This window comes from Oncorhynchus nerka, linkage group LG7, assembly GCF_034236695.1.
Source record: "Oncorhynchus nerka isolate Pitt River linkage group LG7, Oner_Uvic_2.0, whole genome shotgun sequence".
Taxonomy (NCBI): Eukaryota; Metazoa; Chordata; class Actinopteri; order Salmoniformes; family Salmonidae; genus Oncorhynchus; species Oncorhynchus nerka.
In genome coordinates, this window is record NC_088402.1 from 66,729,510 (window position 1) to 66,734,701 (window position 5,192).

The following is a 5,192-nucleotide window of genomic DNA, read 5'->3' on the forward strand; positions in this document are numbered from 1 at the left end:
TGGAGCTTCAGACCTGCGGCAGCCACCCTCTCCAGCACACGCCGTAGCGCCCCCAGGGCTGACTGGAAGGAGCTGCCATGGGCCAGGATGTCATCGAGGTATACCAGACACTGCTGTCGGGGGATGCCATCCAGCACCCTGTCCATCAAACGCTCAAAAGTAGCTGGAGCGTTGCACAGGCCGAAGCACAGGACCTTGAACTGCCAGTGTCCTCTGTTAGTGGAGAACGCAGTTTTGGCTCTGGCCTCTGGGGAGAGGGGCACCTGCCAGTAGCCGCTGCGGAGGTCTAGTGAGGAGAACCAGGAGGACCCCTAACCAGGTCCAGCGACTCATCGATACGTGGTATGGGGTATGAGTCCTTCCTGGTTACCTCATTCAGCCGCCTGTAGTCCGCACAGAACCTCAGCTTGCCCCCCTTCTTCGGAACCATGACGACTGGCGCCGCCCAGGGGCTGTCTGAGGGCTCAATGAAGTCTGCCCGCTGCATCTCCAACACAGCCTTGTCTGCCGCCTCCTGGCGTGCCAGCGGGATACGGCGGGGACGCATCTTGATGGGTCGAGCATCACCTGTGTCGATCTCATGCTGCACCAGATGGGTCTGACCCACCTCTTCCTCACTCAACGCAAAGCTGTCTCTGAATTCAAACAGCAACTGCCACAACCGTTCCTGCTGCTCGGGGTCAAGACCAACACAGTTCCTCCCCATATCTCCCTCACTGCAGACAGTGTCCTCTCCTCTCCCATCTGGGGTAGCTGGGCTGGGGGTGCGGCCCGGGCTCACAGAGGGCTGTGTCATGGAGGTAGCTGGGGAATGTAACACACCGCCGTAGGTGACAGGGGGACTGGGGAAAAGTCACACACAGCTGTGGGGGAGGGGGCACAGCCATGAGTCTCTGCTGCTTTAACTGTTGGAGTAAAGGGTTTGTTGGGTTGAGTGAATGTGACATTAGGGGGGGCCATGGTGACTTCCGTCCCTCCCTGGAAGCTCAGTGTGCCCCTATTTAGGTCTAACTGGCAGCCTGTGCTCCTAAGAAAGTCCAACCCCAGGATAGAAGGGTCCTGCACAGCCGCCACCCACACAGGATGACGCACAGTCCTGCCCCCTACTGTCAGAGTCATTATTCCCTTCCCTTTCATGGGTGCCAGCTCACCTGTGACTGTGCGGAGCTGCACAGTTGTAGGCTCACACTGAGTCCAACCTTGCACAATATCTGGCCTCACAAGGGTTACTGTGGACCCAGTGTCCACCAGGGCGGAGCAGGGCACCCCCTCCACAGTGACAGGGACATGAAAAAAGTCCCCAACACAGGTCCGGCCCACCACAACAACAGGCTCCATCCGCTTGCCCTCGTCTGCTTCTGGGGGAAGTGGAGCCTTGCCCCCGTCTGTGCCGGTGGGCTCCTCCTGAAGATGATGGTGGTTGGGATAGAAAGCCAGGGGTCCGCACTACCCGGTCTATGCGGACCCCGAGCCGTTTCCCTGAGCTCTGGGGGACATGGGGCAATCTCTGCGCAGATGGCCTGGCTGGCCACAACCCCAGCAGACCCTGGGACCAGGGCTTGTGTTTCGTGCCGCCTGTAACGACACAGCCCGAATGAGTTCTGTCATTTCGGCCACCCAAGCAGGCTTTTCCGGCTCCGGGCTGCTCTGCCCCCAGCTCGCACAGAGGGTGTGTCTCCCTGCACCCCCACCAAAGCCCCAGCTGAAGCCCCAGCCCACACCAGCTCCCTCTCCAAAGCCATCTCCAAGGCTGTCTGCAATGACTCAGGATGAGCCAGCTGGGTCTGTATGCGCAGCTCCGTAGGGAGAGCGCCTGTATGAACTGGTCCCGTGCTAGCTCGCTCTGCACGGAGGGGGCATGTGAGCATATGCCCGCCGAGAGAGGCTCTCAATGTCATTAGCTAGCACCCGTAGAGGCTCTCCAGGCTGCCTGCGTCTATTCCTCAGTTCGGAGCGCAGTAGCCCGGGCTGTACACACTGTCCATAGCGCCTCCTCAGTGCTCCCACTAGAGCACCATAATCATGCCTGTCCTCGGGGCTAATCAATATCAAACAGGCCAGAGCTTCATCCGTGAGGCATAAAGCCAACTGCAGTGCCCTTTCTTCATCCGACCACCCCCTAAAATGAGCTAACAGTTCAAACTGAGCATGAAAAGCTTCCCAATCCGCCTTACCGGAATACTTCGGGGTCTTAACAGATACGGACGCAGCCGGGAACTGGGCGCCGCCATGTTTGTTTACATCCTGAGCCCCAGATTCCTCGTCACGTCGCCACTTCGGTCCGCCCACCAGAATCCGCGCGAAATACACTCGACGAAGCACTCATGTCCGCTTCAGCGGCCATCACTCTAACGTCCTCCCTCAAGCGGCCTCTGCGCTCCGACGCCCTGGCGATCTCCTCAGACAGAACCCCCGACGTCCATTCACACGCACCTCCTTGGCCATAATCGTCCCCTACCTCCACCTTCACTTTCGGATTCCCTCGAAGCATTTTCAATCCCCGTTCTCACCTACGGTAGCTAGCCACATAAGTTAGCTAGCTAGCTGGCTAACTTGTATCAACGTTTTTACTTCTGACACCAATGTAATGACCTGACTAGATCATAAATTAACAATTGTCCAGACAGAGGCTTGAGTTTGCGAATTGACGGTTTATTGAACCAACTTTACACAGGCTACTGTTTGGGCCGTAGCACACGCCAAATAGATGACAGATAACCCACAAGCCAATCGTGACCTTCTCTTGTGAAGCCCAGACGTAAGAGAGAGAGAACAAAGGCTGAACCTGGTCTTAACTTCCAATGCCCAACCCCCCTCCACGCCACTCCGCCAACCACCAGGATGCCCGGCATCAGAACATTCCAGGCATTCCCGTGATTGGCAGATAGCAGGTTGATTGACATGTCGGACCCCGCGAACACCGGGTACTGGTCAGTACAACACAACCACCTCCTAGCCTAGCACATAACACACAGCTGTCTGTGCGGGTCGCTACACTATGAACAGACTGTTATACGATTTACATTGGCAACAGTAATCAATGTATCCTTAGAAATCATTGTTTTGTATTTCACTGCCTTGAAATGTATACCGTCTCAAGTTACTCTCTCTACTCAGTTCAAATAATGAAGGCAGCAGTAAAGATACATCTATGCAGAAGATACCAAGACATCAAGCCAGTACTAAAATTGGGCTAAGTGAAGCTCTCCAGTTCTTGTTCCTGCCGGTGATGCAGTCTGTAGTGGGCTCTCAGGTTGCATCCCTGGTGGTTCTAGAGTTCTCCCTCAGAACAATGTCAGCTTAGGTCACAGCTGGACCAGTAAGCATTATAATAGCATACTTGTCACTAAAAATTACATGAAAATCATTCTCACATTCATCAGCCTTGATTCATCTCTCCTCTTAATTAATTTCCCTCCCGCTCTCTGAATCTGCAGGAGTCCAGTAGGTTCCTACAGCAGCTGCTGGTCCAATGTAGCCTAGTGGTTAGAGCGTTGGGCTAGTAACCCGAAGTTTGCAAGTTCAAATCCCCGAGCTGACAAGGTACAAATCTGTCATTCTGTCCCTGAACAGGCAGTTAACCCACTGTTCCAAGGCTGTCATTGAAAATAAGAATTTGTTCTTAACTGACTTGCCTAGTTAAATAAAGGTAAATACATTTTTAAAAAGTCAGTTCTCCTTGGGCTGTGCTCTCAGCTGCGGTCTCCATTTCCTCCACGAGGGGGCGCCACAGCTCCGGCTCTGCCTGCTCCTTGCTGCAGGACTGAGCTGGTTCCTGGCCAGCCAAACTAGGCACCTACGACTCCATGTCATGTCACTGTACAGACTACACAGTTCCCAGTGCTACTGTGGAGTGCGCATGATACTGCTAACATCAGGTTGCTTTCTGTTACCGCGCCTGACCAGGGACCTTGTGCTCACCTTTGCAGTGGCAACCATTGCCCCCCCCCAGGTTCTGGACTCCACTGACAATCTGCTACACACTGCTGGTGGTGTATATGCAGGGTGAGAGACTGAACATACAGTAGACTACATGGTTAAACTTTTAAGCAGCAGAATGTCAGAGACTATTTGGTATTTTATACATAGCAGAAAGCAAGTAAAGGACAAGCATATTGTTGTCATTCTCATTGAGAAAGCTGATGATAATTATTTTCTACTCAGAGGAGCAACATCGTCAGCCAAGTGGCCAAGCTGTTATAAACACAGTGGTGGTGCGTCTTGGGGGAGGCTCATGGTCCTGATGCTGATTGTTGGCCGCTGGGCAGATGTGGTCCACATCATCCTGTGCTTCCTGGGTGAGGCTAGCTGTCTGATACCCTCCAGAGACCTATTGGATGCTACAACACAGGTGAGAATGAGTGTCCCTCAATTGACCGTGCTCTTCCAGCTTGTTGTACGTTTATCAATTTATCTAAATATTTCTGTCATTTCAATGTATCTTACATAATATAAATGTGTGTATTTTGCAGGATATAGAGGAAGTTACCAGGTACCACATTCTCAGAGGAGTAAGAACCAGAGGAGATGCCTGACACCTGGCAAAGACCACCAGAGTTAGACTAATTGACATGGGAAGAAACTGTTTGTGCTGGGACTCTTAGAGCATCAGTCTTCGATTATATTTTGTATTATTATTGATTATCAGTGGTGTAAAGTACTTAAATAAAAAATAGTTTAAAGTACTACTTAAGTGTTTTTTGGGGGGGTATCTGTACTTTACTTTTCTATTCATATTTTTGACTACTTTTACTTTTACTTCACTACATTCCTTTTAAGAAAATATTGTACTTTTCACTCCATACATTTTCCTGGATTGAATCATACTACACCGGCTCTGACGCTCGTCTTATGTGGCAGGGCTTGCAAACGATTACAGACTACAAAGGGTAGTAGCACAGTTGCGAGCTGCCCAGTGACACGAGTCTACCAGATGAGCTAAATCACTTCTATGCTCACTTTGAGGCAAGCAACACTGAGGCAAGCATGAGAGCATCAGCTGTTCTGGACGACTGTGTGATCACGCTCTCTGTAGCCGACGTGAGTAAGACCTTTAAACAGGTCAACATACACAAGGCTGCGGGGCCAGATGGATTACCAGAACGTGTGCTCCGGGCACGTGCTGACCAACTGGCAGGTGTCGTCACTGACATTTTCAACATGTCCCTGATTGAGTCTGTAATACCAACATG

General features: G+C 51.9%; 1 long non-coding RNA gene across 1 annotated transcript; it reads left to right on the top strand.

Moving 5' to 3' along the window:
• The first annotated feature begins 1,838 nt into the window (after positions 1 to 1,838).
• On the top strand, positions 1,839 to 4,676 carry LOC135572557 (uncharacterized). Its single transcript, XR_010464393.1, has 3 exons — positions 1,839 to 2,930; positions 4,165 to 4,351; positions 4,473 to 4,676. It is a non-coding gene; the product is annotated as an uncharacterized LOC135572557 (long non-coding RNA).
• Positions 4,677 to 5,192: the final 516 nt, after the last annotated feature.